Source organism: Gorilla gorilla, chromosome 11 (genome assembly GCF_029281585.2).
Source record: "Gorilla gorilla gorilla isolate KB3781 chromosome 11, NHGRI_mGorGor1-v2.1_pri, whole genome shotgun sequence".
Taxonomy (NCBI): Eukaryota; Metazoa; Chordata; class Mammalia; order Primates; family Hominidae; genus Gorilla; species Gorilla gorilla.
The window spans coordinates 89,660,801-89,676,922 of NC_073235.2; the positions used below are offsets into that span (position 1 = coordinate 89,660,801).

Sequence of the window (16,122 nt, forward strand, 5' to 3'; positions counted from 1 at the left end):
TGTATTTGTTTCTTTTCTCATGAATGAGGGTTGAATTTTATCAGATGTTCTCTTTTTTAAAAACAATCTTTATTTTTAATTTTTGTCGGTACGTAGTAGGTGTATATATTTATAGGGTATACAAGATATTTTGATAAGGTATGCAATGTGTAATAATCACATCATGGAAAATGGGGTATCTATCCCCTCAAGCATTTATCCTTTGTTACAAACCATCCAACAGATATTCTCGTGTTATTAATTGAGATGACCATATGGTTTTCTTTTTTTCTCTGTTAATGAATCACATTATTTTCAAATGTTAAACAAACCTTGCCTTTATGGGAAAACCCCCACTTGTTAGCAGCCTCTTACTGGCTTTACAGTTTCTGTAGGAATTGTAGTGATAGCCACTTTTTTTCTGTTGACAATTTATTTTCTCTCTCACTTATTACTCTTACTAATATTTTTGAAAAATTCAAAATTTGGACTTATTGACTTTTATTTCTTCTTCATATTAGTTACTTTATGTATTCTTATATTATTCTTTCTTTGTTTTATTGCATTTTTTTCTTTTTTGAGATTGAGATGGAAAGTTGAGATCATTGATTTTTTTACCCTTTTTTATTTTCTCTTAAGCATTGCTTTAGCAGCATCCTACATGCTTTAATATGTTGTTTTTCATTACATTTCAGTTCAAAATATTTAAATATTTATTTTGAGATTCTTTCTTTGACTCTTGGATTGGGTATACTGCTGAATTTCCAAACATGAAGATTTTTAGTTATCTTTATTATTTCTAGTTTAATAATTCCACTGTGGTCAGAGAACATCATTTGTATGGTTTCCTTTCTTTCTTTCTTTCTTTCTTTCTTTCTTTCTTTCTTTCTTTCTTTCTTTCTTTCTTTTCTTTCTTTCTTTTTCTTTTTCTTTTTTTTTTTTTTGACAGAGTCACACTCTGTTGCCCAGGCTGGAGTGCAGTGGTGTGATCTCGGCTCACTGCAAGTATGGCTTTATTTCTATGAAAATAATTAAATAATTGAGGCTTATTTCTATGAAAATAATTAAATAATTGAGGCTTTATTTATGGGACAGCATATGGTTCATTTTGGCAAATGTTTGAAATGTACTTAAAAAATACATTGCTGTTGTAAGTAGAATGTTCTACATAGGTTGACTAGGTAAAGTTGATTAATCAGTAAGTAAATCTCTAAAATTAGTAAGATTTTCTCTGCTTGTTCCAATAATTACTGAAAGAAATTTGTTATCTTTTGAAGCTGTGTTATGAAATTTCCTTTTGTCTCTAATAATATGTGTTGCTTTAAAGAGCAGCACGATGCAATAACCAACAAAACTTATCAAGCTCTTACTGTGTTCCACTCATCCTCTGAGTTTTCTGCATATATTAGCACAAAGCTAATCATCACAATTCTGTAACTATTGTAATATTTCAATTTTATAGATAAGTTAACTGAGCTTTAGAGAAACTTGCAAATGCACATATATGGTAGATGGCAGAGATGGCATTTGAACCCAGCCAGTGTAGGCCTAAATGTTCCTAATATCTTTGGAACGCTGACTTAAGCAAACGAAAATTTATGCTACATTATTTGATAGAAAGGCTCTAAAATCAGTTTGGTAATTTTTTCATTGTTGTAAAGCAGAAACTAAATGTTTTATGCTTTTGCGACATACGATTTTTTTAAACAATCCTTTTAAATATTTTTTAAAATTCCCATCTCACTGGTCATATAGGAATAGACCATTTGCCAGGTAAGTTCCATGGGCCATAGTTTGCAAACCCTTGCTCTACACCATGAAAATGTGAGTTCTCCCTGCCTCTTATGCACAAATTAAATATCATTTCAATAATGATACAATTATTTGAGTAGGAAAGAACCATGGAACCAAATGGTTCCATGGAAGAACCATGGAAACCAAAAATGTATTTCATATGTGAAAAATATGTTAGCATATAAATAATATTAAAGCAAAAAAGTCCATCTTAGATGGCATGAAAGAAATACAAGCTGCTTAAAAACTTACACAAATAATTTTGAACACTTATTAGATAACATATACTGATCTAAGAACTTTTAATTCTCTTGTCTCATTTTATCTTTATCTTTTTATCATAGCTTGGTTAATGTCTATAGCTAGTAGATAATATAATACGGATTTAACACTAGGAAAACTAATTTTAGAGTCAGAATTATAGCTTTTAATTAATATGACTGAAAGTGCATGCCACTATATGCAAGAAGCACAGCTACACCTTAGTAACTGAGGCACATTGCAAGAAAAACGATAATGAAGACCTAAAAGAAACATGCAAATCTAAATTAATTAGTGGTGCCTGGGTGTGTTGCCTCATGCCTGTAGTCCTAGCACTTTGGGAGGCCCAAGTGGGTGGATAGCTTGGGTTTAGGAGTTCGAGAGCAGCATGGGCAGCATAGTGAGACCTTGTCTCTACTAAAAATTTAAAAAATTAGCTGGATGTAGTGGCACATGCCTGAAGTCCTAGCTACTCTGCAGGCTGAGGCAGGAGGATCACTTGAGCCTGGGAAATAGACGTTGCAGTGAGCTATGATTTTGTCATTGCCTCAGCCAGACAATGACTATCATTGTTACTATGATACTGATTATCACTAAGATATAGAATGAACACTAATAAAATAGAGTATTATCTTTTCAAGGGTTTATGCCTCCATTTATTTTATATCTACTAAATACAAATTATGCAAATCAAATTCTTTTATCAACGTGCATTTGAAATTCAACTTAGCAAGACAAATGAACCCCAACAAACATTTGAAAAGTAAGACCCAGATTAAAAACAACAGAAACAAAAACCCCAACTTTCTTCCAAAATTGGCTAATTTAATTAAGGGTAAAACATAATACAAAATGGTACAAAATCTAGGAGATATACACACACACACACACACACACACACAACATATATATATATATGTGAAAGTACGTATTATCTCAGTCTGTTCAGACTGCTATAACAAACATATCATAAACTCGGTGGTTTAAACAACAAACATTGTTTTCTCACAGTTCTGGAGACTTAGAAGTCCAGGATCAAGGTATTGGCAGATCTGGTGTCTGGTGAAGGCACACTTCTTTTTTCATAGTCATCTTCTTGCTGCATCCTCACATGGCTGAAGGAGAGAGAGCTCTTGACATCTCTTTTATGAGGGCACTAATTTCATTTATGAGGACTTTACCCTCATGACCTAGTTAACTTCTGAAAGCCCCACCTCCTAATACCATCACACTGGGGTTAAATTTTCAGCATACTAATTTTGGAGTCATAGAAACATTCAGTCCATAGTATATACATATTTCCTAGGATATATTCTACATTATATTATGTATTACATGTAAATATATGTTCTAGGAAATATTTTTTAAATTACATTCTACACTATGTAAAATATGGTTTAAGTAGAAATGTTCAGAGGAAAACTCATAGTGTTAATCTATAAAATTTAGAATTAAAAATAAGGCTGCTGGGCGGGGTGGCTCACGCCTGTAATCCCAGCACTTGGGGAGGCCCAGGCGGGCGGATCACGAGGTCAGGAGATTGAGACCATCCTGGCTAACACCGTGAAGCCCCATCTCTACTAAAAATACAAAAAATTAGCCGGGCATGGTGGCGGGCGCCTGAAGTCCCAGCTACTCTGGAGGCTGAGGCAGGAGAATGGCGTGAACCCGGGAGGCGGAGCTTGCAGTGAGCAGAGATCATGCCACTGCACTCCAGCCTGGGTGACAGAGTGAGACTTCGTCTCAAAAAAAAAAAAAAAAAAAAAAATACTGGGTGCTGTGGCTCACATCTGTGATCCCAGCACCTTGGGAGGCTGAGGTGGGCAGATCACCTGAGGTCAGGAGCTCCGGACCAGTTTGTCCAGCATAGCAAAACCCCATCTCTTCTAAAAATACAAAAATTAGCCAGGCGAAGTGGTGCACAACTGTGGTCCCAGTCACTAGGGAGGCTGAGGCAGGAGAACCGTTTGAATCTGGCCGTGGAGGTTGCAGTGAACCGAGATCGTGCCACTGCACTCCAGCCTGGGTGACAGAGTGAGACTCCATCTCAAAGAAAAGAAATAAAAAAAATTAAAAATATGGCAAGCATTCTATTCAAACCATTAGAAAAAAAAATAAGAAAACCACAAAATGTAAGATAAAAGCAGACATTTTATATTTATATTCTTATGCTGATACATATATCATGAATGGCTTTTTGATGGAGTGAACAGGCATACTACCACCTATCACAATTAGGAAAAAGGAGAGAAAGCCCACATAGAAATTAATAATAGTAATTAGAAAATTACCCAAAAGAGAAAATTGATGGAAATTTTAGTAAATATATTTAAAATTTTAGAAGAATTAACTCATTAGAGGAAAACATAGGGTAAACAAATTTGATCCCAGAGAGAAATTCTAAAGAGAACAGTTGTTATGGAAGAAAAATACATTAAAGTCCTACATCCCTAAAAAGACACCAGGCTCAAATATTTTATAGGTTAGCCCTGTCAAAACTTCAAAAACAAATAATCTTGTGAGATTTTAACTGTTTCAAGAGTAAGCAAAATAGATATATTTGTTTATTAAGGATCATCAAGATAAGTAAAAAAATAAAAATGTATGACAGTATTTATAGTATGCTCCTACTTGGGTTTACAAAAAGACATTCATTTCTACTAATAAGCACAAAAAAATTCTGGAATTTTATAAAAAAGTTATCTGTTGCCAGTTGCTGCCTTTAGGGCATGAGCTTCAGAAGGAGATTTGCTTTTTTGTTTTATACTGCTTTATTTTCATGAAGTGTGCATTTTTAAAGATGACTTTTTTCAATAAGCACATTATTTTTAAATAAACAATCCTAAGAGTACAATGACAAGAAGACAGCAAAAAGACAGATGTCTTGGCAATGTGATTTGGAGTAGAAGAGCTATACTGATAAGTCCAATGACCCAAAAAGTATAAAACATAAAATTTTCAAGGAGACATCATTCAGATGTTTTCCCTTCATAATGCTACAATAAGAACATTTGAAAACCCTTGACATCTGCATATTTTGGCATCATGCAGTCTTAAGCCACAATCAGTAACCTTTTTAAACATTAAAAATGTATCATTAAATATTTAATACCATCAAAATGATGTAAGGAATAATATCACAAATACAAACTTTTAAAAACCCATCACAGAGTTTAAGTAGAAATTATCAATATAACTAAAGTCTACTCAAACACCCTATCTTTCTACTCATTAGATGTAGCCTTCTTCCTGACTTTTTTCTCTTTTTGTATTTGTAGTGTATATATATTATATATTTATTTCTATATATATACTTCTAAATATTGTTTACTTTTGCTACTTTAAAAAAGTACCAGAAAGTATTTATATTACTTCAGTATTATTAATGTTCAGTATTATTGTGCTTGTGAAAGTTATTCATGAAATACAAGTGCCACTAATTTCTTTTCACTACCCTGTATTTTCTATTGTACTCTTTTGCAAAACTGAATTATCTTTCCCTTGTAAATGAACATTTGTATAGTTTGAGGAATTATTTATTTATTTATTTATTTTGAGAGGAAGTCTCGCTCTGTCACCCAGGCTAGAGTGCAGTGATGTGATCTCTGTTCACTGCAACCTCCGCCTCCCAGTGAGAATCAAGAGATTCTCCTGCCTCAGCCTCCCAAGTAGCTGGGGCTACAAGTACCCGCCACCATGACTGGCTGATTTTTGTATTTTTAGTAGAGACGGGGTTTCACCATGTTGGCTGGGCTGGTCTCGAACTCCTGACCTCATGATCCGCCCACCTCAGCCTCCAAAAGTATTGGGATTACAGGTGTGAGTCACTGTGCCCGGCTGAATTCCCTTTATTAAAAGCAGTTATTTTGTGACTATTGTTTTAAATGTCTCATTCTATGTGCAAACATATCTCTAGCCAGAGTAAGTTATAGTTGGATTGCTGGGATATTTTATCTTTACAGAGATGCAAAAATAAGATGCATCTTAAAATCAATGAAATGTGATAGATAATGTCAGAGCATGATATTAAGCAGTAATGTAAATATACACAATAAGCTTATCAGAGTGTGGCTCTGTAGCTGATACCAATATTTGGTATTATCAGACTTTCTAATTTTGGCTTGTCTTGTGAGCATAAAATGGTGTTCTGGTTGTAATCTTTATTTCTTAATTAATAAATTAATATTTTTATTTGACAACTTATGTAAATTGTACATAATTTCTGATTTCTTTTATTTTGTATTATTAGTGTTGACAGTCTATTATTCTTTCCAAAATGAAATTAAATTAGGAGTGTTTTAAATTTTTTATTTCATGCATTTTAAAACTACATACTAATATCATGTTTTTGGGCTCTAACCATTGCATATGGGCAAAGAATAGATTCTTTGTAAAACCAATTCTCTGAATTTTGTTAAATCTTGTTTTATAGCTTATTCATGATCAACTTTATATTTCAAGTTTGTTTGAGTCAATTGAATATTCTCAAGATATTGGGTAGACTATTCCATATATGTCTATTAGATCAAGCATGTGAATTGCATTATTTAAATATTCTATAGATTAGGATCTGTGAAAACAGCACTTTTTTATACAATAATTGAAGTTTATCCTCAAGGTTAATTTGCTCCAGGTACAAAGTATTTTTGTAAACTGTAAGATTGAGTTTTCATACATTTTTTATTAAACAAGGAATAGCTATTTATCCTTTCAAAATTTCATTGTTGTTGCTATTTTTTTGGAATAAGTCAATAATGCATTAAAATTTCAGAATTTGTAAAATGAGCAAATTAATTTTTTTGTGTGAAAAATATAGTTCATAGTTGTTTAGGTGTTTATAGTTCTCCTTTTATGCATTATCAGTTTTATATAACATCTATATTTACTTTTTAGTATTAGAGGAAATTTCTTGTGGTTTTGAATTGCATTTGTACTACTAGGTTCCTTTCATGAACTATTTTAATCATAGATCAAATGGCTTCTCACAAGAATTAGCTACTCAATATCTTAATAAGGTGGGCAGTCATGCAAGGCATGAAAGGAGTCAAATTTCTTTTGCTTTCAGGTATCTACAATTTTATGTGTCTCTTCTGTACAAAGCCCCAAAACATTTTACAAAAAGCAAATATAGATGAACAGAAAATTCAATGTAAAATTCAATAGCTGAACTGCCTTAGAATTTTGAAGGACATACGTATATCAGTGAAATACCATGCAAGTAGTTATAGAAACAAGAAAGCAGGCTGGGGCATTGGTGCTAATTTTGTCTTTTATAACTAGCCTTCAAATAAATGGGTTAAATAGTGATAAATTTTTATACCACTTTAACACATTTTAAATTTTGAGAAATTATATTGGGCAAGAAAGAATGTTAAAACCAAGGTTTCAGAAAATTACCTCATTTGAAAACATTTGAAAACAAAAATGAGGTAGTTTCCTGTATATCCTATATAGTGGTTAAATGTCTGTTAGGGATAGAAATGATTTCAGTCAAGTAATTCCACTTTCTTGAACTCTTGGCCAATCTGTTTTAGTTATTACCCATTGCTACTAAACGTTCCATGGAATCAATGTTATATAATAGATTATGAATATGCTATATTCAGAAAGAGTGGTGATTACCTTCCATAGACTCCTAACTATTCTTCATGATTATTTGATTTTCCCATTAGATACAATTTTCATTTTAAAGCAACTTATAGATATATATCAGTACTTTTTTAGTCCTCATTGCCTATAAAACTAAGTCTAAACACACCAGTCTGGGATTAAAGACCTCCTATAAATAGCCTATCCATACACTCTGATATGTTTGAGATAGTCTATTCCAGTCTGTCTGTTGCCCTGGTATAATTATTAACCATGCCCCTTTTACTCTCAAAGTTGTCCTATTTTAGATTATGTAGTTATCCCATCCAAAATCAAATTCCAACCAATTTTTCCAATTTCATCTTGCATGAGAATGCATTTTATGAATTCAGTTCTCAAACCCAAATAAATAACTTTATGTTCCCTGTATGTTTTTCCATCTTTCCATGTTTTCTTTTTTGCCTCTGTTCTCCTGTCCTCTATGAAATGATCTTCATCCCCAATTGTTTTGGTTTCACCTTCGATAGTCATCTCAGATATCAACTCTTTCAAAAAAATTGTCCTGATTCCCAGTTGAAGATAATTTCATTCTCTAATCTTTGTGTCATTTTACCTACATTCATTTAATGGTATAATTATCTGACTTGACTCGTGGTTATTAGTAAACTTCTAATTTCCACTGCTTGATTTGGTGTTTCTTGAAGGCTAAATCAATGTCTTCTAATTGTATCATTCATAGTGTCCAATATCTAGGATGTGCTCACAAAAACTGGTTGATTTAAGAAATGAAAAATTTAAAGTCATGCATTATGTTATATTAAAAAGATTCCATATCTAAAATAATATTAATCAGTGTAAAGGAATTGTTAAAATGACAAAATAAAATTTATGTTATTAAAAGTTGTATTAGATTTCTGTCTCTCAAATTAATGAGGATTTGACTTTATAGTCTACATAGTATATTTCAAAATTTGAAAATTTCAAAACTGTTATATTCAAAATGTTTAAGTCCTATAAAAATACCTCAATACAATTATTTTGTTATAGTTTAAACTTTCTCTGGCTACTGACCTTCACAAAAAATTATTTAGGTGAACGACCACTAAATTTCTCCCCTGAGGGGTTACTTTAATTTAATCATATTCTAAAAATGATTTACAGCAAAATTTGAAGTTCTACATCAGTCTGAGGAGTAGTTGGAAGTTCTTTCAGTTCATTTATACATATTTACGAAGTTGCTTTACAAAGAAAATACTGTAGTAGTATTTATGAATAGAACAAAAATAAAGCAAAAAAAGACAAAGCTCTTTCTCTAGGAAAAGGGTAGAAAATATGCATTTGAGAAAAATTCCTTTTTTTCCCCTTTATTCTAATGTTGACTTACCATCAGAGGATTAATATCTCTGTGGGTCATGTATTTGGAAATAAAGAGAATACCCTGGCAAAAATATGTTCTGAAGTGAATGATAATTTTGGAAAGTAGGGAATTATATTCTAGCACAAAGGGAATTGTAGTAGGTTATTTAAAATTTTTTTTAATTTTATATATAAGTATATATATATGTATATATACACACACTTAAAGGTTAAATCAAATGTTACTGTTCTTTAAGTAAATGGGGAAAACATTGTAATGAATTATGCTCTTTTTAAATACCATATAAAAGATACAAGACAATAATTTTATTAACAATACTTCGTGATCTCATTTTCTTATTTACCCCTTATATGATGTTTGTTAACAATATTGTGCCATCTCAGCAAATCAGTTTATCTAGAGATATGTCTCTTCAGATGCAACCTTTGGTTGCTAAGATTACAGTCAACTCCATCATAGCTGAAAGATAAACCGGCTATTCTCATTTAATTTAGGTTTCTATTGTGGCCAAAATTTTAATATTTTATTGAAATTTAAAATTACTGAAATGGGAAACAGTTTTTGTCATTGGAGAATGACAAATATTCACCTGAGTGTCTTAAACATATTGGGCCAGAAATAATGACATGTAAACATGTTTGGAAACATGTTCTGAAACATTGGACTTCATCCATTCCAAGGATCCATTTTGCCACCACTATAAAAGCACTAACTTTAACAAATCCATTGGCACAGAATAATCTTATCAACAAGATTCCCCTCAAATGGTTCCCTATTGTGTAAGGATCTTATCATATTCCTGGATTTATTATTCAAAACCCTCTGCAGTCCAACTTCCATCTAGCTCTATAACTCAGTACTTCAAGCGTACTTAGGAAAAGAAACATAACTAAGCAAAACAAAACAAATACATGCTTGCTCAGTGTCCCTTTGAGAAAAACAAAGTACATTATATGATTTAAAACAATGACAAATACTATAGTTAAAAAAATCTTTCAAATAAATATACAGATGCTCCTCGACTTGCAATGAACTGACATCCCATAACCTGTCATAAGCTGAAAATGCTGTGTTGAAAATGCATTTATTACACTTAACTTAGCAACCATCATAGCTTAGCCTAGTTTACCTTAAACGTCTTCAGAACACTTACATTAGCCTACAGTTAGGCAAAATCATCTAACACAAAGCCTATTTTATAATAAAGTGCTGAATACCTCATGTAATCTATTGACTATCGTACGGAAAATGAAATTCAGAGTGGTTGTATGAGTACTGGAAGTATGGTCCCTACTGAATGCATATAGCCTTTGCACCATCATAAAGTCAAAAAATTGTAAGGTGAACTCATGAACTGAGGACTGTCTGTAACTGCTTTTTGGTAAAATATTTAGATAGTTTTAGGGAACGCATTGAATTTATTTTCCACCATTTTCCTTAGTACACTCTTTGCTCCAGCCAAATTGGCTGGCTGTTTGTTTGAACTCTTTTGCCTGCAGAGGTTCCCTTAAAATTCTCTTCTCTTTCTGCCATTGATGTAAGTCCTTTGCCCCCTTTGGAGTCTAATATACCTTACATTACTTTCCTGAGGCTAGTATTGACAGCCTAGATAGAATGAAGAATTACAGAGTCTATAATTTAGTTACACTTGGGTTGTGGTACTTTGTATTTATTATTGGTCTTTCTAGTCACCATTTATTCATTCAATAAATATTTATTGAGTGACTACCTTTTGCCAAAACATGGAGATGAAAAGATGACTGAGAACTAATTTATATATTTTGTCTTTTAATCCCCCAAAAGCAGGGACCTTGCCTAATATCTTCACATACTCTCTATACTTTGCAGAGTCACAACTCAGTATCACTGTTGATAATGAAATTCCAGGTCTAGGATGTTTTAATTAAAAATCTTTTTAAAAGTTGTCAGTGGCCAACACAGTGAAACCCTGTCTCTACTAAAAATACAAAAAATTAGCCGAGCGTGGTGGCGGGCGCCTGTAGTCCCAGCTACTGAGGAGGCTGAGGCAGGAGAATGGCGTGAACCCAGGTGGCGGAGCTTGCAGTGAGCCAAGATTGTGCCACTGCACTCTGGCCTGGGCGGGCGAAAGAGCGAGACTCCATCTCGAAAAAAAAAAAAAAAAGAAAAAAAAAGTTGTCAGTTTATGTAACTAACATAAAGGTAGATATTTTGGGTTTTAAAAATTATGGTATTTAAATATTACTAATTGTATTAGTCTGTTCTCACGCTGCTAATAAAAACATACCCAAGACCTGGTGATTTATAACGGAAAGAGGTTTATTTATTTATTTATTTATGAGACGGAGTCTCGCTCTGTCACCCAGGCTGGAGTGCAGTGGCACGATCTCAGCTCACTGCAAGCAGGAAAGAGGTTTAAATGGAACTGACTCACAGTTCCACATGGCTGGGGAGGCCTCACAATCATGGCGGACAGCAAAGGAGGGGCAAAGTCACATCTTAAACGGCGGCGGGCAAACAGAGAGCGTTTGCAGAGGAACTCCTCTTTATAAAACCATCATATCCTGTGAGACTTACTCACTACAATAAGAACAGCACGGGAAAAACCCACCCCCATGATTCATTACCTCACATAGGGTACCTCCCACAACACATGGGAGTTATGGGAGCTACAATTCAAGATGTGAAGTTGTGATTTAGGTGGAGACACAGCCAAACCATATCACTAGCAACAGACAATGCTTCCCGAGGCAATGGAAAGAAGCCCCATTTGTCCTTACTTTGAAAACCACTGCTTTAGAGCATACCAGCCAAACTCAGCCTTGTAAGCTTTACTTTTAAAGGCATATTTCTTCAAGGCTTATGTTTTAAAAACTACTCAAGGTAGAATCTCTACAATAGATCTGGGAAGGTGGCAGTTAACTAATCCATTAACTCTTAAAGTCAATGAACACTAGAAAAGTATTCTAATTTGTTGTTGTTTTCTACATCCAAAGGCTTTCTCCCATTATTAAAATCAGAGGAAAATTATATATAAAGTCAGAGGAAAATTAATATTTTGAATTTAACCATACAAGCCCCTAAAGTCAAACTATACCAGCTCCTAAAGTCAAATGATTATTATTTTTATGGTATCTTTTCTAGATGTATATATGTTTAGCTACACAAATGCTATCCATCATTTCAGGTATGTTAATATGTACTCTGTTTACATGGTCTCTGTAGGACTTGTAATACTCTTTTTTAATTAGTGAACTTCCTTTCTGTTTGAATGGCTTCATGTGTTCACAAACTATTGATCTTTCTTGCTCTAAGCCGTAATTTCTTTTACTCTATTTTTTCTAGTTCTTGTGGAAAGCCTTTTCTTTTCGTGTGTTTCACGTTGGCCCCACTTTTTTCTTTTTTCTTCTTCTACAGAAAGCCATTCAGCTATTTGAAGTCCAGATCAATTTCTATTTATGAAGTCTTCACTGATTATTCAAAGTTAATGTAATTCAAGCATATTTGTTGTGCATATAATATAATTTATTCCCTAATCATATCCAAGTTAGCACTCCATTTTATACCATCTTGCTCTGTGCTATAATTCCTTCTTGTACATGTACAGTTCTTTAAAACAAGATTATAAATAATTAGAAGTTGAGGATTAAATGAACAGCATACCACACATAGGTTATTTCATTCCCTTTATATTTACAAATGTGCTTGACATATTTCATAGAATTTATGTTATGCTAGCAATGGTTCTTAACATTTCTGAGCTTTGGAGAAGTTTCTTAAACTAACTAAAAAACATACTTTTTTTAGAAAATTTACTTTGTATTCTTGTGTGATACTCTGACTAAGGTCCATGGATGTCTATAACTCAATTCTCTTATAATTTTTGTTAGGAATGAAGATTTATTGCTCCCATAGATGACATGCTTATCTAAATGTCTATGTGTCTGGCCTGGAGATATGCATTTTAAGATGCCTGCCAGGTATATTTTGGACTCACTAAAGTTTAGAGAACTGTTGAAGAGATAATCCAATAAATTTGTTTTCTTAAAATTTCTTCAGAGTATTAAAACAAATTGAAGTATGCAACCATTTTGATATTTTTTGATGAGTAGGAAATATGATACTAATAATTTATGTTTGTAAAGTGCTTTACAGTTAATACATGTATGTTACATAAAGTTATACATATATCTATATATGTAGTTAATATTTTGACCTTAAAACCATATACTTTATTAACTTTTACAGTATATTTGTGAAATAGAATCTAGAAGCTAAAAAGATATAACTCTAAGCTAATTAGGATGAATTTTCAAATGTGTGACAGTTTATATCTAGTTATCGAAGGGCAATAAAACGCATCTTCAGCTAATGTTACAAAATGTGCCTTGGAAGTAAATGCCAAATGACTGAATTGATTTCATCTAAAATGAAGTATGTAAAAATTTGGTGAATGTAAATATTGATCCTAGGTTCATATAAACTGTTTTGATAAAACAAAATTGCAAGGAAGCAGATAATATCAAATGCGTAAAGTTTATCAAAAATAAATAGTTGTGAAATCATTTTTTCATTGAGAATATCTTAACATGACTTTATGAGATAAGGTCAAAAAACATTTTTCAATAAGGAAACAGCACTACCCAGAAGGGTGAGGCAGAAAGGGTTTGGTGCTAAGCTAATATAGTCTCAAATTTTGAGAATAAATTTTTTTTAAAGACTATGTAATTACGATACTTTTGCTTTGTGTTTTAACCCAATATTTGTATATCTGCAAGTGCAAAGTTTTAAAAATTTCAAATAGCTCCTCTTATTATAGAGTTAATAGGACTAATCACTGTATCCATAGACTGTCCTTTATCCGAAATGCTTGGAACCAGACATGATTCAGATCTTAGATTTTTGTTTTTGTATTTTGGAATGCATGCATTGTACTTACTAGTTTCGCATCCCAGATCTGTAAATCCAATCCAAAATGTTGCAATGAACATGTTCTTTGATTGTCATGTCAAATGCTCCAAAATTTTCGAGCATTTTTGATTTCAGATTATTGTATTATGGACCCCCAACCTTATTAAATTCAAGAGAGGCTTCCTTAACACAGATTTTTTTTAAGGCAAGATTGCTATTAATAGCAACATAGACAAAGCATATTTTCTAGGGGAAGCAATTAGTATATTCATTTATATACTTATGCACTGCACAGCAAAGTTTCAGTCAATGAGGGACCACATGTAAGATGCTGTTTCCATGGATTATAATGGAGGTGAAAAATTCCTATCACCAAGTGACATTGTAGCCACAGTAACACTGTAGCACATCACATTTATATGTCTGTGGTGATGCTGGTGTAAACAAACCTACTATGCCACCAGTCCTATAAAATAATAGCACATACACTTATATATAGTACATAATACTTGATAATAAACCATTATGTTACTGGTTTGGCATTTACTAAAGTATACTTTTTATCATTATTATAGAGTGTACTCCTACTTACTAAAAATACATTAACTGTAAAACAGGCTCACATAGGTCTTTCAGGAGATATTCCAGAAAAAGGCATTGTCATCATAGGGAAAGAGAATTCTGTGCCTGTTATTGTCCCTGAAAACCTTCTAGTGAAACAAGCTGTGGAAGTCAAAGACAGTGATGTAGATGATCCTGACCCTGTGTAAGCCTAGCGTAATGTGTGGAGTTTTGTCTTCGTTTTTAACAAAAATTTTTTTAATGATAAAAGCTTATAGAGTAAGAATACAAAAAAGAAAATAGTTTTGAACAGCTGTACAATGTGTTTATGTTTTATGCTGTGTTATTACAAAAGAGTCAAAAGTTAAAAAATTGAAAAGTTTATAAAGTAAATAGTTACAGTAAGCTGTTTAATTTATTATTGAAGAAAAATATTTTTCATAAATTTAGCTTAGTCTAAGTATACCGTGTTTTAAAGTCTACAGTAGTGTACAGTAACATTCTAGGCCTTCACGTTCACTCACCACTTACTCTCCAACTCACCCACACAGCAACTTCCAGTCCTGTAAGCTCCATGGTAAGTTCCCTATGAAGTAGATATGGTTTGGATGTTTGTCCCACCCAAATCCCGTGTCCCCAGTGTTGGAGGTGGTGCCTGGTGAGAGGTGCTTGGGTCGTCGGGGGCAGATACATCATGGCTTGGTGCTGTCCTCACAATAGCGAGTTAGTTCTTGCAAGATCTATTTAGAAGTGTGTGGTTCTTCCCCTAGCCATCTCTCTGCTCCTACTCTTACCATGTGGCATGTTGGCTCCTGCTTCACCTTCTACATGAGTAATACCTCTCTGACGCCTCCCCAAAGCCTGAGCAGATGCCAGCTTGTACAACCTGCGGAGCTGTGAGCCAATTCAACTTCTTTTCTTTATAAATTACCCAGTCTCAAGTATTCCTTTATAGCAACACAAGAACAGACTAATACACAGGTGTACCATTTTTTATCTTTTATGCCACAATTTTTATGATGTCTTTTATGCCACAATTTTTACGATATGTTTTCTAGATGTATATATGTTTAAATACACAAATACTTACCATTGTATTATAATTGTCTACCACATTCAGTACAGTAACATGATCTAAAGGATAGTAGTCAGGGAGCAATAGGTTCTACCACAGAGCCTGGGTATATAGTAGGCTAAACTATCTAAGTTTTCTAAGTACACTCTATGATATTTGCATGATTACAAAATTGCTTAATGATACATTTCTTAGAACATATCCCCATAGTTAAGCAATACATGACTGTATTTTCAAGTACTGTGCCTTATCTAAAGAAGTGTTTTAGTTCACTCTTGCTCACTCTCTCACTTTCTCTCTCTCTCTCTCTCTCGTTACACATGGCTATCAGAGGGCACTTTTTTTTGTATAGTTCCTTGGGAAAAACAAATGTTGCTTTCACATTTAAAAATTTTATTTTCCTCTTTGACTAACAAATATGATTGGCAAATAAAAAGACCTGTGACCTCAAAAAGCTCTGTGCGATAGTGGCTTAATTAAGGTGTTTCTTTTCATTTAATATATGGATTACCATTTATGCCAATATTATAACCAGATTATTCAATCAACAATAAGGATTTATCTTTATTATGAGAAAGGCATGATTGATCAAATG

At 33.0% G+C, this 16,122-nt stretch overlaps 1 long non-coding RNA gene across 1 annotated transcript in view; it reads left to right on the plus strand.

The window, feature by feature from the left end:
* Positions 1-16,122, plus strand: part of LOC129532141 (uncharacterized) — a 68,033-nt gene that overhangs the window by 50,008 nt on the left and 1,903 nt on the right. The gene's annotated exons all lie outside the window — the stretch shown is intronic.